Source organism: Mobula hypostoma, chromosome 3 (assembly GCF_963921235.1).
Source record: "Mobula hypostoma chromosome 3, sMobHyp1.1, whole genome shotgun sequence".
In the NCBI taxonomy this organism is placed as follows: Eukaryota; Metazoa; Chordata; class Chondrichthyes; order Myliobatiformes; family Myliobatidae; genus Mobula; species Mobula hypostoma.
Genome location: NC_086099.1, coordinates 24,276,657 through 24,304,181, shown reverse-complemented (window position 1 = coordinate 24,304,181; position 27,525 = coordinate 24,276,657). Strand labels below are relative to the sequence as shown.

At 40.5% G+C, this 27,525-nt stretch overlaps 1 pseudogene; it reads left to right on the top strand.

Moving 5' to 3' along the window:
* LOC134343333 (uncharacterized protein K02A2.6-like) overlaps positions 1–27,525 on the top strand; it is a 906,676-nt pseudogene that overhangs the window by 155,231 nt on the left and 723,920 nt on the right.

Here is a 27,525-nt window from a genome sequence, read left to right as displayed (position 1 = left end):
ACTAACCTCTCCAGCGTCAAGGTAACCTTGAAAAGGTGATGCCTCAGAAAGGCAGCGTCCATCACAAAGGATCGCCTCCACACAGGACATTCGCTCTTCTCATTGCTAGCATCAAGAAAGAAGTGTACAAACGTGAAGACACACACTTTGCATTTAGGAACTGCTTTAGCCATCCGCCATCAGGTTCTGAATGGACAATCAACAAATGTACATTACCTCATTAATTTTCCCTCTCGTTTTGCACTAATTTAATTATATATATTTCTTATTGTAATTTATAGAGCTTTTTGAATGTATTGTACTATACTGCTGCTGCATATACCAGTGATATTAAACTTGATTCTGATTCTGAAATAACAATAATAAACCAATTACCAAGTCTGTCTCCTGTTTGAGAGCCTTCTTTACAAAATTCCTTCACGCTGTTCATGCAAATATGACATGTTCCACTTCTGCCTTTTTGTACATCCTTGAAGTTATATGCCCCACTATCTCAGCTCTATGTGATTGATCTGATTCTTTGGGAAAAAAATGCATTTCCTGCTTTATTCCTGTAACTTTGTGACACTTTGCGAGGAAAGAGGACCGGGTCGAGACAACAGAGACTTATGGAGAAGAGGAGTTCGGTGGGTAATAAAATGGTCGAGTTGACGGCGCTAGCCAGGAGTCAGAAAACATTTCGGGAGTGCAGTGTTATGTGTTTTACTGAAACGGGGCTGCACAAGGACATACCCGACCAAAACTTTTCCATGGATGGCTTCCAAACCGTTCGGAAGTGCACTGAGAGCGGTAAGCGTAAAGGAGTTGGGGGCTTGCTGTTCTGGTTAACAACAGATGGTGCAATCCTGGTCATATTATGATCAAGGAACGTGTTTGTAGACCAAATATTGAACTTTTTGCTGTTGGACTCCGGCCATATTCCACCGAGATACAACACTGGGCGTCACGGGAGGTTGTTCCTGCCTGTGGCCATCGAACTTTGCAGCTCCTCCCGTGGAGGGTCAGACACCCTGAGCCAATAGGCTGGTCCTGGACTTATTTCCATCTGGCATAGTTTGCATATTGTTGTTTGATTGTTTGTGGTTTTTGTATTGCTATATTTACGCTCTATTCTTGGTTGGTGCGGCTGTAACGAAACCCAATTTCCCTCGGGATCAATAAAGTATATCTATCTATCTATCTATTTCTCTTTTAAGAAGAAATGCAATTCCTTTGTGAAAGTCACAGTTTTATTTGTTTCCAATACCCTTTAAGGCAATGCTTTCTAGATCTACTCTTCTTCATGTCCTCTCGTTTGTTGTTTTGGAATTGGTTCTCCATGTTAATTAGAATTCAATTTCATAGACATCTGTCACACTTTGGTCCATTCCTCCATTTTATTCAAAATGGTCAGATGCAATTTGTGCTATTCAAATTCATAATGAATATTTGTAAACATATAAAATTGAGATGGCCTTAATGTTTTCGTTCAAATATTTGTTAAGATGGATCAGGAGTTTAATCATATTAGTCAACACAAATCTTCATGAAGTTACCTGCAGGTCTATTTCCAACTATGGCTCCAAGTATTAGACTACATCTCTGTCCAGGATCACAATGATCACCATTACTCCACAATTAAGGTCATGCCGCTGAGCTGCATTTTATCTAAAGCTATTTGGAAAGAAAGTTATATGTCAGAAAGCAACAGACAAAATATACTGGGGGAATTCAGCAGGTCAGGCAACATCTATCAAACAAGAAGAAAGATCCGTACAGCACAGTACAAGCCCTTTGGCCTGTGATGTTGTACTGACCCTCTAGCTTACTCCAAGTCAACTAACTCTTCCTGCTCATTCATTCATATGCCATTCTATGAGTCTCTTAAATGACCCAAATATATCTGTCTGCAGCTATGAATTGAACAGTCCTGGATCTAAAGGTATCCATACACTTATGTAATGTTTGCACAATACCTTCCCATTTCCATCAGTTACCCTCCAGCTAACATCAACATCCAGCAGTCCAATCATGGACTAAATGGCTCAATCTCATTTTGGACCATTCTCACATACACTCAGTGGCCACATTATTAGGTAATAAAGTGGCCACAGAGTGTATGCTTGTGGTCTTCTGCTGCTGTAGCCCAACCTCTTCAAGGTTCAAAGTATTGTGCATTTAGAGATGTTACTTGCTTACTTTTATTATTTGCACCATTTGTTTTTTTGTCTGTCCACTGCGTGTTTGAGGTTTTTTTTTAAAATGGGATATATTGGATTTCTTTGTTTTGTGGCTGCCTGTGAGGAGATGAATCTCAAGGTTGTTTACATGTGTAACCCTCAGATAAGTCTGGGAAGACAATCTCTCGCCCCACCAAACGTGTGAGATTGAGGTGTAAAACCTCCTGTTTGTGCGGATGCTGCATGATTTGTTACCCCGTTACAAATCAGTACCACAAAGTAACAGACAGTACAACATATGCAATTAAACGATTTTGGGAATATGTGTGATTAATACAGTAATTTGTTGTTTTGTTCGTTTTGTTTAGTCATTGTACTTCACCAGCACCATTTTAAACCAGAAGTTAAATTATCTTCCACCTTACCTTTTAAACCCTTTCAATTCTGCTTATTACTTTTCTGCTCAATGTGCCCGATGTGGTAATTCTTTGGATTTATTTCCTTTTCAATTAGTTATCACGTTAGGAAAGGCCCTTTTAATATTACTGTGTAAATTTATTCACTTCCTTCTTCGTCTTTATATATTGACTGCAGTAATGACTTTCAACAGATGTAATTTTTCTCATAAACCTTTTTACTTATTGATATTAGTCATACAATGCATAATGCAAATCATTCCCTTACATTTAACCGATTGGATATGCACCTGCATATCCTTTCAATAGCAGCAAACTGTTCAATTGCTAGGGTAATCAGCATGCTGAACGCCCTGATGTGCTGTCTTTTTATGTACCATGGTCTAGAAATTCACCAAGAAAACTTTTATTACAAGGGTAATCACCTTTGTAGTACAGTCATTTCATTGCTAACCGCAAATTTCCTAAAAACACTGACATCACAGAGTAATCCCTAATGCATCACTCATGATAGACCATCAGACCATAAGCCATAAGTCATCAGCACCAAGTACTGAGAAATACTGGCAAAGAATGAGGGTGTATTATAAAGCGTGAGGGTGGGGATAGGGTTGGGAAATGTGACAGAATCCTCCCAGGATACAAGAACCTGAACAGGCTTCTGAAGAGTCATGCAGGCAAAAGGTCTTGTGCAAAAATCCCACAAGCTAAGAAGTTGCTAGGGAGGGAAAAACTTGAAGCTTAAGTGCCTGAACTGCTCACAGAAATCAAAGGCAGAATAACCATTACTCTGAGGAAGCGCAAACATGAGGAAATCTGCAGATGCTGGAAATTCAAGCAACACACACACAAAATGCTGGTGGAACGCAGCAGGCCAGGCAGCACCTATAGGAAGAAGTACAGTCGACGTTTCGGGCCGAGACGTCCTGACAAAGGGTCTCCGCCTGAAACGTCGACTATACTTCTTCCTATAGATGTTGCCTGGCCCGCTGCGTTTCACCAGCATTTTGTGTGTGTTGATTGCTCTGAGGAATCTTTTATTGGTTCATAGTGACATACAGCTTTGAAATAAGCCTTTCAGCCCACCAAGTCCTTGCTGCCCAGTAAATATCTAAGTATACTTAATTAATATACTAATTAGTATTCAATTAGTAATTTGTTTCTAAGTATACTTAATTTTCCTAGGATAGAAATAGCTAATACAAGGGGGCATAATTTTAAGATGATTGGAGGAAAGTACAGCGGGGATGTTACATGTGAGTTTTTTACAGAATGTGGTGGGTGCATGGAATGCACGACCAGGGATGATGGTAGAGGCAGATACATCAGGGACATTTAAGAGACTCTTAGATTAGGTATGTGGACGAAAGAAAAATGGAAGGTTATAGGGTAGGGAAGGATTAGATTGACCTTTGAGTGGGTTAAAATGTCAGCACAACATCGTGGCTGAAGGGCCTGTACTGTGCTGTCCTGTTCGATGTTCTATGCTCTATTGTCTATATTAATCCTATTTTCCAGCATTCCAACACTTAACCTATAACATTTTATGCTATGGTGTTTCTAAATAGTTTTTAGATGTTCCTAGTGTACCAATTATCACCAATTTCACTGTATTCTGAGTGAAAAAAAAAACTCAGAGGTCCCTCTCTTGCTCTTTCATCCCTTATCTTAAAACATTCCCTTCTGGTGATATGTAACTTTATTAAAGAGAGTTGACTAACCTCATAATATTCCAATCTTTAATCGAGTCTCACTAATCTTTCACATTCCAAAGAAAATAAGGCAGTTCATGTTGTCTCTCCTGACATATGAAATGCTCCACTCAAGGTTACATCCAAGTGAATCACGTCTGCAGCCTCTCCAATGCATCATATCGTCCCTGTGGTATAGTGACCAGAGCTGTACGTTGCTCTCCAGCTGCAACATAACTATTGTTTCAGAATTCAGAATTCAGAATCAGGTTTACTATCACTGACATATGTCGTGGACCTTGTTGTTTTGTGGCAGCAGTACAGTGCAAAACATTAAAAATACTGTAACTCACAATAAGGAATAAATATTTTAAAAACACAGTAGTACAAAAAGAAAGAAAAATAGTCTGGAATTGTTTTTGGGTTCACGGATCATTTTATATAGTCATATCACAATCCGTCTGCTCTTACGTTCTATATCCTGGTTAATGAAATCAAATATATCATTTCTCACCTTATCTTATCTACTGTACTGTCTTCAGGGATCCTTGGATTTCAAAACCAATATCCTTCTATTCTTCAGTTCTTCCTGGGGCACGACTATTCATTGTCCCAAATTACATCATCTCAGTTACTTCAGGATTAACTTCGCTCTACTCATCTTAACAACTCATCAACATATTTCTACAACCAAAGACTATCTTCCTCACTATCAACAACACTACTAACTTTCACGCCATCTGTAAATTTATTAATTTTTGCAGGCTGTCTTGGCTGATAAATGTTGCCTATGACACTTGGCTGCTCATTGCTCCAGCAAGGAAGGGAATGTTCCAGTTTTGAAAATATGTTCTGCATATTCAGTCCTGGCTGAAGTATTTGGCTGCAATGCAAGGCTCCCAAAAATACAATCATAAAGGGTGTGCAAGTCCTTACAGGCAATTTTCTGAAACCTCCTGCTATGAGTGTCACCTCTTTTGTCAGATGTCTTTCTCTACTTTTTTCTATCACTTATAATTTGATAAAGATGGATACATTTTCTTCTCACACTGAATTTTAAGGGAAACCTTGTTGAAACCATTGGGTGTTGTGATGACAGTTTGCCTCAGTCTACTTGGTGACACTTTAACAGAGGACTGGCAGCATCCTCCCTGTTTATGCAGAAGTGAAGGGTCTGATCTTTCTAAGAACATTCGGTTTGCATTTTCTGTATTATTATTTCATTTGTTCTTTAAGAGACCTGTGTCAGTCATGACGCAGGCCAATCTGAATAAAAATCTTCCAGAAACAAATATTGGGTGTTAGACTATTATTGATGTAAATTAGCCAAGCGGCGCTCAAGAAAATAGTACCAAGGATAATGAATTTCTCACATCAAAAGCCCATCTTTACTAATGACTCATATAATGTATAATAGTAATTATTCACCTTATTCATTTAATTTTTGATGGACATTGTCAGTATTCTATTACTTTGCCCCTGCCTGTTTTCACTGGCCCTGACATCTACCTTCCTGTCTGTCCCTCCACTTTCTGATCTGCTGCACAGGAGATTTTCTTGGCTTATAAATTTGCTCAATATAAAGTGGCAAATGTTATCGTCTTTTGCCCATAATTATAGAGGCAATGTGAAAATATTGAAAAAAAACAGAAACAGGCATTTTAGCCCCTTGTGCCTACTTTATTATTCTGTAAAAATGTGGTTAATCTTTTACCTTAACACCCTATTCTTCTACTAATCTTATTTTTTTTACCAAATATACATGTAGCCCCATTGGCCGGCCTCAGGGTCGCTCGGCTCGCTGTCGTCTAGGGAAATAGCCCTCGGCCCCGCCAAACTGGGTAATAGTTTGTGTGAAGGCTGTGTGATGTACCCCACCCCGCCCAAATAACAGACAATACACTAGGTACAATTAAATTATAGATATTACTGGAACTATATAATTAATAGAGAATAAAATATAAAAGGAAAATAAAAGGCGCCACACTTATCAAAGTTCAGTCTCTTTGTGTACAAACAGTTGGAGCTCAGGACCCTTCTTCTTCACCCTGCGACCTCTCGGACCACCTCAACCGGCTGCCTGGGACCAACAACGGTGGTCGACCAGATGGTCCACACGAGTCCATCTCCGTCTCCTCTCCCCGCCAAATGCCCTGCTCGGGGTCCGACTCCGTTAGCCGACTCACAGCACCTGGTCCATCCTCTGTCTCTCTCTCTCTCTCTCGCCTTCTGCCCCAAAACCCCATGAATACAATATCTTCAGATACGCCAAAAACATAACAACTATCCCAATTGGTTCATAACATCTTCTTATCACAGTCTAACCCAAAACAAGCTGCTAGCGCAAGAACTTTCTCAGCGTTTAACATAACAAAGAAGCATTCCCAAGTATAACATAACAAAGAAGCCATTTTAATTAGCCTATGCAGTAACATAAAAGACGAAACCCCCTTACCTCCAGAAACAATCATCTAGTCATGAATAGCAAAAGGATAATTTTAGCTATGTGGGTTATGTCCAGAGGAAACAATGACTGGAGTCGCTTAGCACTTAGAGCAAGTGCATTTATTAGGTGCATCAAAAATCAAACTTAAAAAGATTAGCAAAAGTTGTGAAAAAATGCCAATATTTACAAAAAAGTATCTGCCAGAAAACACAATAATAGCTCTGTACTTATTTTTGCCCAGTATGAACTCAAAGCATCCCCTATCTCTCTTTCACTGAGGGTAATAAGCTCCTTTTTTATTTGGTACTAGGACATGCCATTTAATTAACACCAATGTTAATTTAAGACTACACATAGATTAGAATACTATAATCATATTACAAAATAAACAGAAGTATCTACCTTAAATACCATCTACAAACAACATATACATACTTACACATCCCCATTATTAAATAAATAGAATATTTCACTGTGTATGGCAGGAAGGGCACCAATTTCCCCCTGGGATTAACCAATTTCCCCCCGGGATCAATAAAGTATGACTATGACTAAAGCCAACCCAAGCATATCAGCTTGGTTTAGGACCATGAGAATATACCAAGGAAGACATTGAAGCATGTACACTTAGCGCATCAACAGCAGAATAACAAGGCAATGATTGTGTGTGTTGAATGCGCGTGTGTAAGGCATGCATTTACCAGGTGCTCCCCGTCACAGATAGCAAGCACAAAATTGGTCCTCTTGAACACAAAATACTCTGCAGATGCTGGGGTCAAAGCAACACTCTCAACACGCTGGAGGAACTCAGCAGGTCGGGCAGCATCCGTGGAAACGATGAGGCGACGTTTCCACGGATGCTGCCCGACCTGCTGAGTTCCTCCAGCATGTTGTGAGTGTTGCCTTGGTCCTCTTGAAGATCACAGTGGTTATATATGCATGGAGCTGAAAGAAATGAGGGGGATCTTAAATGGATTTTTTATGACTGTATTTACTTGGGGGATAGACACATAGTCTATAGAAGTGAGGGAAAACAGCAGTGAGGTCATGGACCACATATGGATTATAGAAGAGCAGGTGTTTGCTACGTTGAGGCAAATTAGGGACTCAGGGACCCTAAATACTCAGGGACTGATATAGTGTTCCCTCTGACCTCGTAGGAGGCGAGTGCAGAATTTGCAGGGGCTCTAGTAGAGATATTTAAAACATCCTTAGCAATGGACGAGGTACCAAAGCATTGGAGGATGCTTGTATGTATTGAGTTGCTGCGACATGATAGACTGATTTGATATTTGCATCAATGAGCAGGTGTATAGCTGTCGCTAATAACGTGGCCACTGAGTGTATGTTGTGAGTATATTACTTGTCTCCTCAAATGCAAAATTTCATCCAGGATTACCAGTGCATTTGCAGAAAATGCTCTTTTATTTCAGTGTAATGAACCTGCAATTAGATTGCCGAACATGATTATCAAGTGGCCCATGTGTCATGTTCCGAAAATGAACAACGTGCTGTGTGCCACAGTTGAGCTAATTTATATTATTAAACTACTTTCATCCCTGAAACTTCCAATGTTTTGAATGCAGCTTTGGGCTTCACAGTGCAGAGTCTACAACGAACATCATTAAATTATAACTGATCAGCACATGCAATTGATGACAGTACTTGTGTAACTCTTCCTGGGCATTGCTGCGAGGATTGTGTAAGAGTTAAAAGTGAAAATGGAAACCTGTAAGGGCACTGACATTGTAAAGCTTCATCTCTGTTCTGTCATTCGGAGTTTGAAGAGATTTGGTATGTCAACAAATACACTCAAAAACTTCTATAGATGTACTATGGAGAGCATTCTGACAGGTTGCATCACTGTCTGGTGTGGGGGCCGTTGCTTCTGCACAGGACTGAAAGAAGCTCCACAGGGGACTGTCTTGTCTCCCTTTCTCTTCACCATTTATACCTCGGACTTCAACTACTGCACAGAGTCTTGTCATCTTCAGAAGTTTTCGGATGACTCTGCCATAGTTGGATGTATCAGCAAGGGAGATGAGGCTGAGTACAGGGCTACGGTAGGAAACTTTGTCACATGGTGTGAGCAGAATAATCTGCAGCTTAATGTAAAAAAGACTAAGGATCTGGTGGTAGACCTGAGGAGAGCTAAGGTACCGGTGACCCCTGTTTCCATCCAGGGAATCAGTGTGGACATGGTGGAGGATTACAAATACCTGGGGATACGAATTGACAATAAACTGGACTGGTCAAAGAACACTGAGGCTGTCTACAAGAAGGGTCAGAGCCGTCTCTATTTCCTGAGGAGGCTGAGGTCCTTTAACATCTACCAGACGATGCTGAGGATGTTCTACGAGTCTGTGGTGGCCAGTGCTATCATGTTTGCTGTTGTGTGCTGGGGCAGCAGGCTGAGGGTAGCAGACACCAACAGAATCAACAAGCTCATTCGTAAGGCCAGTGATGTTGTGGGGATGGAACTGGACTCTCTGACGGTGGTGTCTGAAAAGAGGATGCTGTCCAAGTTGCATGCTATCTTGGTCAATGTCTCCCATCCACTACATAATGTACTAGGTGGGCACAGGAGTACATTCAGCCAGAGACTCATTCCACCGAGATGCAGCACAGAGCATCATAGGAAGTCATTCCTGCCTGTGGCCATCAAACTTTACAACTCCTCCCTTGGAGGGTCAGACACCCTGAGCCAATAGGCTGGTCCTGGACTTATTTCATAATTTACTGGCATAATTTACATATTACTATTTAACCATTTATGGTTCTATTACTATTTATTATTTATAGTGCAACTGTAATGAAAACCAATTTCCCCCAGGATCAATAAAGTATGACTATGACTATGACTATTTAGTCGGCTCCATCTTGGGTACTAGCCTACAAAGTACCCAGATCTTCAAGGAGCAGTGTCTCAGAAAGGCAGCGTCCATTATTAAGGACCCCCCGCACCAAGGGCATGCCCTTTTCTCTCTGTTACCATCAGGTAGGAGGTACAGAAGCCTGAAGGCACACACTCAGCAATTCAGGAACAGCGTCTTCCTCTCTGCCATCCGATTCCTAAGTGGACATTGAACCCTTGAACACCACCTCACTTTTAAAAAAAATATATATTATTTCTGTTTTTTGCACAATTTTTAATCTATTCAATATATGTATACTGTAATTTATTTATTTATTTTTTCTCTCTGCTACATTATGTATTGCATTGAACTGCTACTGCTAAGTTAACAAATTTCACGACACATGCCGATGGTAATAAACCTGATTTGGATTCTGATTCTCTGGTTCTGAGTCGACAGAGCCCATTTGCCAATAACAGCACATCATTTGAGGCTCTCTGTTCTCTTGAGGGTCCCAGTTGTGGCTGAGGAGCTTGAGAGTTCTACTATTGCCTTGTGTTTTCTGGACACAAACACAGGATACAACTGCAAAACAGAGAATACTCTGCAGATGCTGGGGTCAAAGCAACACACACAACACACTGAGTTCCTCTAGCGTGTTGTGCAGGATACCACTGCAGCTGGTTAAATAATACAGAAGTTACCAGCTCTGTGAATGATGCTGACTCGGTTCAAAATAATTCCTAACATTTCGATATAAAAGATACTACTTAGTGCTGAGTGCCAGAAGGCCCACATCTTATTAAATAAAGAAAACCAAAACTTACAAAGTACAGGATAGATACAATTGAACTAGACCGGCTGTAATTGTAGAGGGAATATAATAGAAATAAATATTTGAATTACATTAAGGTTATGTTTTGAAAAAGGAAGAGACGCATTTTCACAGCCTTGATGTTGTGTTTGAAAACTGTTGAAATATTGGAGGTTGGGTAATGTCTGCCCAACTTCTCATGCACAATGGACCATGCAATGCTCTGCTGTATTGTGTTCACTATCTTGGAATAATAATTCATGAAAGCCCATATTTGAGACAAGTTTCTAGGTTAGAACCTTTAATTGTACTTGCATGTTGTTAATTGACCTGTATTCTGTAAGCTCAGTACAGCACCTACTCAGTATGTATGCAGCATTTATCAAAGATCAAGGAGGTGAATCTTCTCTACCTCAGCAGAGAGCTACAGATTCTTCAAAATACAACAGTGTACTGCATACCGGGAACAATGGCTGAAAGCCATTACAAATTCCTAGGATGAATTAAAGACAAAGAAACGGAAGGTCACTCTGACCTTCAGTCCATTAAGGAGGTCAGTTGGACACTGTTCAGTAGTTGGAACTGCATCCACAGATCTCGGATACAACCTTCTTGGAAAATCTAAGCCTTTGGGATGATTAGCTATGAGTATTAGCTACTAGAATTGCCTCCAAATCCAGGGTCCCCATTTACAGCTCCCATTTCTGGGCAGCTTTATGTTCCCAATGTTTTATCAACTCGGAAAAATCACACGTTGCTAACAGATATTCAGAACCCCACAATCTGCAAGTGAATCAGGGCCTGTTTAAATAGTGTGTCGGAGTGGAGGACGATGTGCTGCTGGGGATGGAAAGGACGGAGTTCTTGCTGATTGTATTTCATCTACATGGCCCACACAATGCATTAGCTCAACTGGTGAAACCGATTCTTGCCATGAATGGTACCAAATTAGCATGTCTTTAGCATAAACTTCATCAGATGTATATTCAGCATCCAGGACTTCTTCAAGTGGCTCAGGAAGGCAGCATCCATCATTAAGGATAACCCCCCCACCCCACAATCACCCAACATGCCCTCTTCTCATTGCTACCATCAAGAAGGAGATGCAAGAGCCTGAAGGCACACACTCAATGATCAATGATACAGGAATAGCTTCTTCCCTTCTGCCATCTGATTTCTGAATGAACATTGAACCCATGAACAGTATCTCACTATGTTTTGCATTACTTTTTTAACTATATATATACTGTAATTCATGTTTTTTTCATAGTCATAGTCATAGTCATACTTTATTGATCCCCGGGGAAATTGGTTTTCATTACAGTTGCACCATAAATAATTAAATAGTAATAAAACCATAAATAGTTAAATAGTAATATGTAAATTGTGCCAGGAAATAAGTCCAGGACCAGCCTATTGGCTCAGGGTGTCTGACCCTCCAAGGGAGGAGTTGTAAAGTTTGATGGCCACAGACAGGAATAACCTCCTATGACGTTCTGTGCTTTTAATATGTATTGCATTGTACTGCTGCCACAAAGCAATATATTTCACAACATATACCAGTGATATTAAACCTGATTCTTGTTCTGATACATTTGGCATGTGTGCTTGGAGCATGTGCCATTGCACTGTGTAATTTTCTGTGTAATACATGACAACAACTGTACACGTGGGCAAAATCAGTATCCTGAGAGCTGAGAAACCTGTACTTTACTGACCCCTTCATAGCACATGGCACTAACTTAGGATTATTGTAACAGGTCAAGAGTTTGTTCAATTTAAATATGTGACATAACTCCATTTAACATAATATAAATTATAGTTCCATTTAACTAATGACATTTTCTATTGTTTGTTTTTTTATTATTCACTTACCCACAAAAGCAAAATAAAATTTTATCCTCCAGATCCCTTTGACAGATATTGACTTCTCATAAAGAAATCAGCCTTACGTAATTTTAACAGCATCCAATATTTCTTCTTTTCAAACATTAAATTGAACTTGTTCATATTTTCTTTGTTACTGCATATATGCTCAGCATTCTTCAGCTGGCAAATTGAATGTGAGCTCATTCCTTGCCAAATACTGTTCAGAATATCACACAAAGCTAAAAGTATCAGAAAATGCAGGGACAATTCAATAGATTGCACAGCGTTTTTGGAAAGACAAACAGATGATGCTTCTGTTTTTGTTTTGGATTTCCTGCAGTTGCAGGTTTGTTTAAGATTTGTATTTGTGTTTTATAAAACTGGTTCTTTAAGGTTGTCATAGAATGGGGGGAGGGTAGTGGGGGAAAGCTCAAATTGGGGGAAGTGTCTCAAATAACCTCTGACAACCAAGTCCAGCTCCTGACCTTCACATGTGGTTTGCCTACTGAACCTGGAAGAACTCTTTCTACTGCCAGAAGAAGGAGCAGATGCAGGTTACTGGCACCCTAAAACTAGTTGTTTCAGGCAGATTGGGCGCATCAGCCATGGTTTGCAACTCATCTAGGAGAAAGAAAACTTTGATCTCAAACTTCCGCTGTCTTGCGGCTATACCCATGCATGAGGAAGGCTTTGGGAGCAAACCCTGAGAAAAAGTACGGAGGTGGAGTCCCTAAGGCAGTCCTATATTGAGATCAATGCCGACTGGCAACTCCTGGAACGCCACTGGTGCCAAACTGTATTGGTCTCTGCCGTTCCTTTGGATTCATCAGCTGTATGGAGAGGGGGAGCCCACTGCATAGGCAACAGCTTGCTCTCCATATTGTACTGTCATGGCTTGTGTACCAGTTTGTGTATCACATAGACCAGTGGTTCCCAAACACCGGGCCGCAAAGCATGTGCTACCGGGCCGCGAGGAAACGATATGAGTCAGCTGCACCTTTCCTCATTCCCTGTCACCCACTGTTGAACCTGAACATAGGGTTGCCAACTGTCCAGTATTTGCCGGGACATCCCGTACATGGGGCTAAATTGGTTTGTCCCGTATTTCCCCTGCTAAGGTAGAGCATACTTATGAAACCTTTTGTGCCGAAATAGCGTGAAGCGAAGAAGCAATTACCATTAACTTATATGGGAAAAAATTTTGAGCGTTCCCAGACCCAAAAAATAACCTACCAAATCATACCAAATAACACATAAAACCGAAAATAACACTAACGTATAGTAAAAGCAGGAATGATATGATAAATACACAGCCTATATAAAGTAGAAATAATGTATGTACGGCGTAGTTGGGAAGATTAAGCCAAAATCGATTTGTGGAAAAAAAACTGGCACGTACGTGCATGCGCACATCACATATGCCCACGTCACACATGTACGTCATGCATGCGCACACAGGTGCCCGCGCAAGGCGTCATAGTCATGGTAGTCTTTCTCGGGGTAAACACATGCTGGTGGACGCAGCAGGCCAGGCAGCATCTATAGGAAGAGGTACAGTTGACGTTTCGGGCTGGGATTCTTCGTCAGGATTTGACAGCTACTTTTGTCCCTTATTTGGGAGTGAGAAAGTTGGCAACCCTAACTGTAAAAGACATGTTGAGGTGAGTTTAACCCTATTTGAACAATGCCCTGCCACCCCCGCCGCCCCCTCGGATTGGCCGGTCCACAAAAATATTGTCAATATTAAACGGGTCCGTGGTGCAAAAAAGGTTGGGGACCCCTGACATAGACAACTAGGTCACATCAGTATCGGTTGATCTCAACCAATGGAGGCACTATAATTGTATTAAACTATCCTGTAAACAGGCGGGGACACAAGTATAGACACAAGAGGTTCTGTAGATGCTGGAAATTTTGAGCTAAACATACAAGATTCTGGAGGACCTCAGCAAGTCAGGCTCAGCAAGCAAGTTGCTCAGGAAATTAAACAGTAATAAAATCATTCTACTTTTACTGCATGCTTGTATGATTTTGACAACTAGATATCCACTCAGTGCACAGCTCCTGCCACATGGCCAATACAAGACCTTTTGATTCATTTGCTATGATCTTCCAATGAAACACCAAACAGACGTCTTTGGCTTTTGCCTGGATTTGCTGGTTGTTACTCATTTAATTGACCTGAATCCCATGTCTTCTAAGCCAACGCTGATGTCTAGCCTTCCAGTCAGCTAAGTAGAGGTTCGATCATTTTGTAACTAGCTTTATATGTGATCTGAAGTTTTTATTTGAATATATGTAACAGCCTGGGAAAGGTTTCACTGCTAATGTAATGGTCTTTCTGTAGAAGCAGCGTTTCGGTTGTGGTTAGAGATAATGGGTGCTTTGGAATGTGAGTCATCCAATGACGGGACGGTGTTTTCGTGCTGTGTGCCTGACACCAGGGTGATCTGGGTATTTGGTTCAGCGGGAGGTGAAGGGAGAAGACACCGGAGGGAGGAGATCATAGGACTTGACCCAGAGTGGAGCCATGCTCCGATGAAGGCCGGGGAGATTGAAGGAGGATCAACGAAGGGGAAGTCCTGAGCTCCAACTTTTGCACATTAGACTGTTTCATTAAAATGGTCATTTTTCTTTTTTGGCTTTTTCTTCACTAACCCTGTGGTAAAATTAAGAATTATAAAGCTAAATTGTTTAATTGTATGCGGTGTACTGTCCGTCATTTCGTGGTACTGATTTGTAACAGGGTAACAGATCACACAGCATCCACACAGACAGGGGAGTTACGGGGTGGGCTCGCATCTCAATCTCACCCATTTGGTAGGGCCAGAGATTGTCTTCCCCAGTCTTACACAGCCTAGGGAACCTGAGGGTTACATATACCGTATGTAGATTCCAAAGAAAATTCACAAACATTCAGTTAAAAATAACAGTTTTGAAGGTTGATGAGGCAGAGGATGGAACTTTTCTGGGAGCCAGGCTGCTTCCCTCTGAACAGTTGAGTGCTGGCCTCCCAAAAGAGGATTACGCCTGAGGGCATGCTGCAAGAAAGAGTGCCATCCAAAGCCAGGCAAGTGATGAGGCTGGGCAGCCCTCTGGCCTCTTTCTAACATTGCTTCTCTATAGCTTTGACAGTCATGCAGATGGCACCCCATTTACACATATCTGAGGGAACCCAAGGCCAATAACTTCAGCCAAGGCAGCTAATATTTGCCTTGGAGCCTATGCATCATTTGGGATGTATCCACCATCATTTATATTCGGGAACACAATCCATTGATTCCAGCAGGAAATGGAGCTGGCAAGGAGAGAATGAATTACACACAATTAGAACTAACAAAGTCCAGCACAGTGCAGGCCCTTTGACACGTAATGTTGGGCCAACCTTTTAACCAATTCTAAGATCAATCTAACCCTTCGCTCTCCCATAGCCCTGCATTTTGTCTTTCATCTGCGTGCCTATCTAAGAGTCTTTTCAATGTCCTTAATTTATTTCCCTCTACCACCACACCTGGCAGTACATTTCCACACCTATCATGCTCCGTGTAAAAAACTTAATTCTGCCATGCTCTACACTTGCCTACTATCTCATAACATTATGGCCCCTTGTATTGGTGATATCCTGGAATATGAATCGGAATCAGAATCAGATTCATGTTTATCATCACAGACATATGTCAATCACGAAATTTGTTGTTTTGCAACAGCAGTTCAGTGCAATACATAAAATATTATTATAAGTTACAATAAGAGTGCTCTACATAAAAATAAATAAGTAGTATAAAACGGGAGCAAAATAGTTTTGCAAATGGAAATATGTGCCATATACAAGCTTGTACTCCTGCCCCTCCCTCCAGCATTTTATTCTGGCTTCTGTTCACTTCCTTTCTAGTCTTGAACAAGGGTTTCAACCTGAAACATTGATTGTTAATTTACTGCCATAGATGCTGCCTGATCTTCTAAATTTCTTCAACATTTTGTGTGTGTTTTGCTCAAGATTTCCAGCATCTGCAGAATCTCTTGTGTCACTGGGAATGCCAGCAATGTAAGAACACAGGAAAATAGTAGGTCACTCGGCTTCCTCAAGGCTACCCAGATGTTCAAAATGATCATGGATGATCTACTTGAGGCCTCATCTCCTCCTCCACCAGTTTCCCTTGACCCTTAATTGCTTAATCTTTCAAAAATATATCCATTGCCCCTTTCCATTCTCCCAGTAATCTAGTTTCCACAGCCTTCTGAGGTAGAGAATTCCAAAGGTTTTTCACCCTCTGCTTGAAGAAATATCCACACCCATTAGTTTTAATCTTGTAATTATGTTACACGTTCAGGAAACTCCCACAAATCAAAATATCACAGCATCTGCCCTGTTACGATCTTTTAGGATCTCATATGTTTCAAGAAGATCACCCCTCATTCTTCTAAACTAGAAAGAAAATTGATCCACTTTCTTCTGAGTCTCAGGATCTGGCAAACTTTTTGCCTGAAGAAGTGGGTTAGTGAATTTATTTTGGACTGCCTCCACTGCTACCATACCCTTTATAAAATAAAAAGAAAGCAGGGCTCACGCCACCAGGTTCTGGAACATTTATTACCCCTCAACCATCAGGCTCTTGAACCAAAGGGGATAACTTCACTCAACTTAATCCATCACTGAACTGTTCCCAAAGCCCATGGACTCACTTTTAAGGACTTCTCAGCTCTTGTTCTATTGTGTATTTATTAATTATTATTATTTCCTTCATTTTCATTTGTATTTCTACAGTCTGCTGTCCTTTGCACACTGGTTGTCCATCCTGTTGGGTGTGGTCTAACTTTGAATCTATTATGGTTATTGAGTATGCCCGCAAGAAAACAAATATCAGGGTTGCATATGGGGCCATATATGTACTTTGATAATAAATTTACTTTGAACTTTGAAATTTGAACAGAACAATAGTATGCTCAAATACCAAATACAAAACTGGAATGATCTCTTTCTGCAGTGTATATTCCATTTAAGAAACAGGAGTCACATAGTCATAAAGTCATAGAGTCATAGAGCACTATAGCACAGAAACAGGACCTTGGGTCTATCTAATCCATCTCTGAGGCCTCCTTTGGTCAGGATTGACCATGGATCTTACGTCCTAGCTGTCTAGATAGTCAAGCCTGGGAAGTACAAATGGGAAAGAAGCTATTGTCCATGTAGCAAGCTCCCCCTCTCCACACATTTGATGAACCCAAGGGAATGGCAGAGACCGATACAACTTGGCCCCAGCAACTTCACAGGAGTTGCCAGTCAGTGCTGAACTCAATGTAAGACTGATCAATGTATGACTGAACCAATAATCTGATCCATACTGAACTATTATTCTGCCTTGCCCCATCGACCTGTAGCTGGTCAACCTGACCATAGTCCTTCATACCCAGCCCGTCCATGTACTCATTTAAACTTCTCTTGTTTGCAGCGAATCTTCAAACAATTTTTCCCAGACCCAGGCCATGGCAGTGAAAGTGCTGAATCCTAACCACTAGGCCACCAGGGAAACAAAGAACTTTGACTAGGAAAAAAAACACACAAAATAATCTAAATTGAATTTAGAATTAGTTTCTTGTTGTTTTTAGTTGAACATCATGTGGCAATGGCTGCTACTCTCCTTCTCTGAAAGGAAGAACTAGGTATTGCAAACATACTTCGTTTAAAAAAAAAAGCAAGATTATTTTATCATTAATTAAATTCTTCACAGCTTGTCCTTACACTATCTTTCGTTGGGTACTCTATGGGGAAGGAGGAATTAAACCAGTCCAAACTGGCTCCTTCACTCATTTTAGGCTGGGGTCGCTTCCACCCAGATTGCCAATCAGTCTCTCAGCAGGTGAGGAAAACTACTGCCATATAACATCAATAATACTACATATTCCATAACGTTGCATAGCATCACCAGGAGCTATATAAATGTTGATGCGGACTGCTTTGAAGAATTAGTAAGAAAATCAGATTGAGAGAAAGAAATAATTAAACAGCCATGATTTATAGTAATGAACAAGCATGCAGACAAAATCACCGTGCCTTAGATACCGATTGAACCGTAATACATGGATATGGCTGTTGAACAATACAGGCCTGAGGGTGCAATAAATACACTGTATTTGTCCTAATACAAGCTTCTGGAATTGGATCAAGCCTGCCAGTCTCCAGCAGGCAAGGAAACAGTAAAAATCAAGTACAAGCATATGAATTTTCATTAGACTTACAGGTACAGGTTTCTGCCTTATATAACATGTTGAAAACCTTGGATTGCCCTTAGGTTTGCCATTTAGTAAAGTTACATAAAAAGAGAAATGCATAGCTATATTTCATTTTTTTTAACCCGAGATAATCAGTCTTGAATACCGATGTTCAATGTGATCCAGGACCATTCCGGCCTGATGTAGGATCTTGACCCAAAACATCGACTATTTAGTCTTTTCCATAGATGCTGCCTGGCCTGCTGAGTTCCTCCAGCATTTTGTGTGTATTGATTGGATTTCCAGTATCTGCCGATTTTCTTATGCTTGTGCAACTACGGGCTGGAAAGCCTTAAATTAGTAACTACAGATACTAAAGAAAGTGAGGGATAGAATTCAAGTAGGTTTGGATAGGTAGGGGTGGGCCAGAGATCGCGTGGCTTCATATGAGAGAGATCCTGCTGCATTAATTATAATTCTGGAGGTAATTAAGAAAAATAATGAAAACAGGCAATAGATATTATCTTTTTTAAATTTAATACCATAACACCATTGGACATAAGAGCAGAGAATGGACATGTGGCCCATCAAGTCGCCCCACCTGTCTATCATGGCTGATTTATTTTCTTTTTCTCCTGGCTTCTTTCCATACTCTTTGATCTTCCTTACTAATTGAGTAACTTTCAACCTCCAAGTTAAATATATGTAATAACTTGGCCTCCACAACCATGTGTTGAAATGAATTCCACAGATTCACCACCCACTGGCCAAAGAAATTCCTCCTCATCTCTGTTCTAAAGGGACAGCTTTCTATTCTGAGGCTGCCTAAGACTCTGCCACTATTGGAAGCATCCTTTATTAAGTCATTTGACTTCTGAAAGGGGGAGGGAGTGCTTACGCTTCTGTCTGCATCAATGTTGTTGGGGTTGAGAAGGTGAGAGCTTCACGTTCTTAGGTGCGAACATCCACCAATAGACGATCCTGGTACAATCACATTGATGCTATGGCAAAGAAAGCTCACCAACATCTCTAATTCCTCAACTAGGTTACATTTGCTAACCTTCAATTCACAGCAACAATTCCCAAATCCAATGAGCTTTGGAAGGTGATAACATTAGTAGACTCTAAGAACTCTGGAAAATAATTTCTCTGGGATACACATATTAGAGTGGTGTTAGCTCATGAAAATATAAGAAATATATAATGTGGGATGCATCAGCTTTCAAGCTCATGAATTTTCAACTGCTTCTGTATTGATTTTTGGTCTAGTGTATACTTACTTCAGTTTCCCTTTTTGCTAGACCCTCTAAAATACTTGGAAAGTTTTTTGTGTCTTTTTCTGTGAAGACAAATGTGAAATAATTTTTAATTGCTCTGCTGTTTATTTCATTACAAGTTCTGTCTGTCTGTTGAAGTCCTCACTCATGTTTACTCATCTTTACCTTTTAATGTATCCTTCCGCGTTCTTAAAGTCAGTTTATCAAAGGTCCACTCTCATCTTTTGTCTTGTCTTTCTTCATTAATTTCCCATCACACTTTGCTTCTATTATAGACTCTTACTCAAACTATCATCAACTGCATGAGAAGAAACCTTACCTATTCCTGACTATGTTGGTCTATCCTCCTTTAGTCTGGTCACAAACAATCAGTGACCACTTTATTAGATACACCTACGCACCTTTTTGTTAATGCAAATATCTAATCAGCCAGTCACAGAGAAGAAACTCAATGCATAAAATCATGCAGACATGGTCACGAGAATCAGTTGTTGTTCAGACCAAACATCAGAGTGATGAAGAAATGTGATGCAAGGGACTTTATTTATTTATTTATTTATTGAGATACAGTGTTGATTGTGGAATGTTTGTTGTGCCAGACAGGGTGCTTTGAGCTCAGAAACTGCTGATCTCTGAGGATTTTCACACGCAACAGTAACTAGTGTTTACAGAGAATGGTATAAGATGTCAAACCCTGAAGTGGAAAGGATACAGCAGCAGAAGACCTCAAACATATACTTTGTGGCCACTATGTTAGGTCCAGGAGATACCTAGTAAAGTGGCTACAGAGTGTAGACTCATAGAATCCATTTTAAAATGTCATCCTTGTTTGAAACCCCTCCAAAGCCTGATGTCTCCCAATTTCTGCAAGCTTCTGTGCCACTATAATTCCATTGATCTCAGTGGGATGTCTATTCAAATCTCTGGATTTTTGTTGAGTGTGCCAGAGCATACACTCTACCCTTCTCCTTTCTCCAGTAACGGGAGAAAAGCTCCTTGAAAACTTAAGGTCTGGCAAGATGGTGTTGTGCTGGGTTACAGCTGCTCCTCTGGGTCCAAACAAAGGTGCAATTGGTTATCCTTTAAGTCTTTTTAGCAATTGCAAGACACTACTGGATATTAAGAACATTAAGCACTGCAGATCTACCCTACTAGTGAGTTTCTCGATAGCGGAGGAGTTGAACTTGTCGCAGACTGTGTTGCCACCTGCTACAGGAAGCCGTCAGAGGCAATGTGCAGTCCAACAAGTGGTACAAGTGATTGTCTTGGACGGTTTTTCTTGTGATCTCAAGACCCTTTTAGACATTGGTAATGTCGAACACTACGAGTCTGGTTTAGTGGTTCATTGGCAAGACTAATGGTGGAAGCCTTGGTTGTTGTGTAGACCACCTGTTGCAGTGTCCTAAGGGAGGAGAAGCCTGAGGCAGAGTGGCATAGTGGATGTCCATGCTGGATTGACCACTGGCTCCTCCCGTTGGTGCTGCTCTTTAGTTTGTTTGGTGGAAGACAAGCTGGATTGTGTTTGTCTGTGGTGCACCCTGGAGTGTGTTGATCGGACAGCTGTGGGCTTGTTCTTTCCAACAACATCCCACGAGCCATCAATCTACAGCACATGACACTCAGGGACTGGCTCTAATATTACTTATGACAGTATGTTTACTGTTATTATAATTGTATGTGCTACGTATATGTGCCTTGTGCTGTGTATGACTGTTGGTATTGTGATTTGCACCTTAGCTCCAAAGGAACACAGTTTTGTTTGGCCGTATTCATCTATGGTTGAATGAAAATTAAACTTACTTTATACTTTATTGTCACTAAACAATTTGTACTAGAACGTACAATCATCACAGCGATATTTGATTCTGCACTTCCCACTCCCTGAATTACAAATATTAAATATTAAAAATAGTAAAAATTAGTAAATATTAAAAATTTAAATTGTAAATCATAAATAGAAAATAGAAAAATGGAAAGTAAGGTAGTGCAAAAAAACCGAGAGGCGGTCCAGATATTTGGAGGGTACGGCCCAGATCCGGGTCAGGATCTGTTCAGCAGTCCTAACACAGTTGGAAAGAAACTGTTCCCAAATCTGGCTGTACCAGTCTTCAAGCTCCTGAGCCTTCTCTCAGAGGGAAGAGGGACGAAAAGTGTGTTGGCTGTGTGGGTCGTGTCCTTGATTATCCTGGCAGTACTGCTCCGACAGCGTGCGGTGTAAAGTGAGTCCACGGACGGAAGATTGGTTTGTGTGATGTGCTGCACCATGTTTACGATCTTCTGTAGCTTCTTTCGGTCTTGGACAGAACAACTTCCATACCAGGTTGTGATGCACCCTAGAAGAATGCTTTCTATGGTGCATCTATAAAAATTAATGAGGGTTTTAGGGGACAGGCCAAATTTCTTCAGTTTTAGTTTTCTTTAGTTCCAACTTGAACTTGGAACGAGGATTAAATAGAAAAGATTTGGAACAGAAGGATTATTTTTACACAGAGGTGGTAAGGCTGCAGTGATTGAAATAAATTCCACAATAAATATTTTAAGAACACGTTAGCTAAGTGGTTGATGAAAGTACTTCATTAGTGATGTGGGAATGAAGTAACAAAAAGTTCAAAGTTCATTTATTCTCAAAGAACATTTATGTCACCATATACTAACCTGACATTTATTTTCCTGTATGCATGGTAGAGCAAAGGCATACAATAGAATCAGTGAAAAACTACACACAAAGACTGACAAACAACTAATGTGCAAATACAAAAAATATATAATAAATAAATAATACTGAGAACGCAACTTGTAGAGAGCTTGAAAGTGAGTCCATAGATTGCTATCCACTCTGATTCAGGAGCCTGATAGATGAAGGGTAATAAGTTCTCCTGAACCTGATGGTGTGGGACCCAAGGCTTCCTCCTTGATGGCAGGAGTGAAGTGAGAGCATAACCTCGATGGTGGGGGTCCTTGATAACGAATGCTGCTTTCTTGTTTCAGTGCTCCTTGTAGGAGCTGTATCCACTACTGCGCTGTATCTATTACTCCCTGTGGGCTTTTCCATTTGGAATTATTTCAAAAGCCACGATATGGAATTAAAGCAAATATACTCTAGAGAAGATAAACCAGAATGTATATCGATGGAGAAAAACACTTTATCACAATGCAACTTCTATGCAATACTAAGTCAGTTCTGTACAGTCTTGTGGAGGATCACTTGGCTTGCCATAACTGCACAAGATAATGTTTTCAACCTTCTTTGATTTTGCAAGAATAGAGTTGTTGTAGTGACTTTAATATTATTGCAGGTTAGAAGTGAAAAACGCCAATAGGAATTGGAACCTACAATGATGGCCTTTTTTGTATTCCATAGTTTCACCAGTCTTTGAGTAAAATATGATCTTCTAATTCCCTGTTGACCTGGCTCGGCTCACCTGCTGCTGAATTCACCATCCATACCTCTGTCACTGGTAGATTTGACCATCTGTGTGATTTCTCTTGGACACCCACAAGATCACAGCAGAGATATTTGGACTCTTTTTGTCTGACACCAGTTGATCATTCCTTGATGAAAACCTATTCTCTAAGCTTCCATCTTTCTCTGGTACTCCCTCTCTTAACTGCTGTCCTTCTCTACTCCTCTGCTTCCCTTCTTTACTTTGCTGCTTTGAGATGCACCTTCAAACCCCTTTCTGATGAAGATGTTTAATAATCTTCCCTAATATCACCTTAGAGTCAGGAGTCAATGTGTAGACACAGGGGACTGCAGGAATCTAATCTGTAGCAAAAAGAAAACAAACTGCAGGAGAAACTCAAAGGGTTGAGCAGAATCAATATTTCAGGGTGACACCCAGGACCGAGATAGCTCATTTAAAGCAAAGAGGAAGAGTGGTGATTCAGGGGCTGATAGGTGAAAGCTAGACCAAGGAAAGTTGAATGATGTTGGGCAAAGGAGTCAGGGGGGTGAGGTGAAGGTGGAGACAGAGGCTGAGGGAGTGCCAAGCAGGATCGCAAATGCTAGAATCTGATAACCTATTGGCCCCTGTCTTGTTCTTCTCCCGCTCCTCTTTATACCAGTTCAGGGATTGGAAGTGTATTCTGGCAGGCGGCATAAGGGTCAGTGACTCACGGGTTGGTGAATCCCAGGGTTGGAAATTCATGAACGTCTGAAGTTCAAGTCCCAGAGTTCCATGTCCTGTGATTGGCAAGTCTTAGGATTGATACCAGAGGTTGAAGCCCAATGGTTAAAGACCAAAGTCAGCAAGTCTGAGGCACAAAGGTCAAAGACTGATGTTGGGGAATTCAGAAGTTGAGGCCTGATAGTCAAAATTCTGGGTGGGTGTGTCTGGATGTCAGAGGTATGGTGAGTCCAGCCTCAGAGTCCCTGGCTAAGGACTCCAGAGGTGGCCTGTCCTGGAGTGAGAGGACTGCCTGTACGTGCGTAAGTGGGCTTTGGGAAGGAGGAAGGGGGCTTGTTTTGTCAGGCCTGCGCAGGTAGCAATGTCCCAATCTCCACCCAGCTAACAGGAGTGACCTGCCACTCGTTTCCAATTCATCACCTGCAACGTATTTAAACTCACCTCTCATCCAGGATCATTGTTCACTCATTTGAACTAGCCAGCTGCTCCTAGCCTTTGACTACCTTGTTGTGTTAATTATCCATTCTCTCAAGTTTTGTGGCCCCTCATGGCTAATTGCTTTGCAGTTTATTATTAAAAGGATCTTTCACTGCGGAACTGTCTCCGTTGATCTGCACCTGGTCAGGCCCTCTTTACATTTCTTGACATATTTTACTGTTGCTGTTTTGTTTACTTGTTAGTATTGGTTGTTGTTCGGCTGAACTTTAAGCGCACGCTATATTTGTGCTGGAATGTGTGACAATACCCGCAGGCTGTCCCCAGCCCATTCTTGAGTTGTATTGGTTGCTAACACAATACATTTCACTGTATATTTTGATGTACATGGGAGGGAATAAATGTATCTGATTTTTCCTTCTCTACCGTCAATTCTGATGCAGGCTGTCAACGCCAAGGTTGACATTTACTTTCTCCCACTGTTACTGTGCAACCTGCTGAATTCCCCCAGCAGTTTGTTTTCACTTTTCTGTCTCTCAGAAGTCAATTTGTGACTAAAAACATTCACAGTAGTGGTATGGTATGGTAGCAAAACACTTTACAGTACTAGTGACACGAGTTCAATTCCCAGTAAGGAGTTTGAACATTCTCTCTGTGAGTGCATTGGTTTCAGTCAGGTGTTCCAGTTTCCTACCACAAAAGTACCTGTTGGCAGATTAATTTATTATTGTAAATACGTGATTAGGCTAGTGTTAAATCTGGGGTTGCAGGGCGAAGTGGCTCACTGGGCCAGAAGGGCCTATTCCTCCCTGTATTGCAATAAACATTCCTGTGGAACAGCTGATTTTTTTTTCCAGGGGAAATAAATTTTATATGGAAGTACGTAGTTATTGCTACAATGTTAGAAGGCATATCTGGCCTTTTTGTGCATGAACTCTTTTTATCAAAGTATTTTGGGAGGAAGGTTAGAAATTGTAAAAATACACTGTTAAAAATCTTAAACACAAGAGATTCTGCAGGTGCCAGAAGTCCAGAGCAACACACAAAATGCTGGAGGAGCTCAGCAGGTCAGGCAGCACCTATGGAAATGAATAAACAGTGGATGTTTTGCACTGAGACCCTTCTTCAGGACTGGAAATGAAGGAGGAAGATGCCAGAATAAGAAGGTGGAGAGAGGGAAAACAGGACAAGCTAGAAGGTGATAGGTGAAGTGATGCAAGTGGGTGAGGGAGGATGAAGTAAGAAGCTGAGGGGTGATAAGTAAAAAATCTAAAATATTTTTATTTTAGTGTTTTTATTTATAAAAGCACCAACAGCTGGATTTCTGTTTTCTTGCATCCCCTGTAAATAAAAACTGAATCAAAACTAGCCTTGATATATTATTCAGTGTTAAGGGAAAATGTTCATTGATCCCAATGGTGATTAAAATCAAGTTTTGGAAACACTGGATTATGCACTTTATTAGGTACTCATTTTACTTGTTAATTCACATATCTAATCAGACAATCGTGTTGGAGCAACTCAATATATAAAAGCATGTGGATATGGTTGAGGTTCAGTTGTTCAGATCAAACAGAACGGGGGAGAAATGTGATCTAATTGACTTTGACCGTGGAATGATTGTTGGTACCAGACAGGGTGGTTTGAGTATCTTAGAAACTGCTGATCTCCTGGGATTTTCATGCATGACAGTCTCTAGAATTTACAGAGAGTGGTGCAAAAAAAGGAGAAAACATCCAGTGAACAGCATTTCTGTGGGTGAAAATGCCACTTTAATAAGAATGGTAAAAGGAGAATGGCCATACTGGTTCAATCTGACAGAGATGACAGTAACGCAAATAACCATGCATTACAACAGTGATGTGCAGAAGATTATCTCTGAGTGCACAACACGTTGAACATTGAAGTGGATGGGCTACAGCAGAAGATATACTCACAGTGGCCACTTTATTAGGACCAGGAGGTATCTCCTCAAGTGGCCACTGAGTGTATAGATGACTATTAATAGAAAAGGTTCACTGATCCCAACTACAATAAGATCAAGTGTTTGGAAACATTAGATATAATGCATTGTTCAAGCACAGCAAATAATTCAGATGAATTATTGCTTTAATCATTTGAATTTTCAGAAAGAAATGTTCACACAGTTAGAGTAGGAACCCCTTCATTAATGGTAGGGTTCCATATCATATAAAAGTTTGGGACCCCTGAATTAGACGTTATAAGAGTCAACATCATAATGTTCAAACAACCAAATGTATTGTTTTCAAAAGCTAAATTTTCAGAAGCATGTGATATCTATTGCTTCAGATATTTCTGGTAAGATGCTAGACTATGCTGAAAAACATAAAATTCAGATGATCACCATCAAATTCCGATGACTATCATTATTTTTAAAATGTAGCCAAATATACCGCAGAAAATTTCTTTTTTAAATACAGCACAAAACCTGTACTTGTCTCCATCCCATAATCCTAAAAGGGAACTTCTACCATTTGGCTGCATGAGTTTAAATTTCCCCAATCGCTGATGTCTCTTCTCATTCCTGTATCTCCGACTAATGTGGAAAATGCAGCCTAAGGCTATGGGATCTCATTAGTAGCTGTCTTGCCACTGGAGTTTGCATGTGGTACTTGATGTAGCCACCTGTGTGTAATTTAAAATTTCCCTCATATGAAATATTAACACAGGAGAATGTGAAATGAGTATTAACATCTGTGGAATAACTGTTATTAATTTAGGCAGAGGTTTATATATTGTATATATCTGATCATTATACTGTGGCTCATTTATGTTTTAAATGTTTGCCTTTAGAGCGTTTGTGGCAATAAATAAACTAGTTATATACATTTGATGATCTGCATGTCTCTGGAGTGGGCCGGGCCCTGGAGCATGTCATTTATGAGGGTTTCACAACAGTTTAAATAGTCTAAATACCAAAGTGGCCAGTTCATCGCAGTAATGCAGTAAATCTGCAGAAATAATATATCAAGTGAAAATATTACGAATTATTCATTATGGTCTGTAGAAACTACATAAATCCTTGCTTTTTTTTCCATAGGTGAAATCTAACAGATGGGAAAAATGCATTCAATCCTAATAGCTGCAAAGCCAGTCTGGAGTCCAGCAAAGACATTGACCCAATTGGAATGCAATTAGATGGAAGAAGATCAATGTACACTACTGTTCAAAAGTCTTGGGCACATACATATAGCTAGAATTTTGC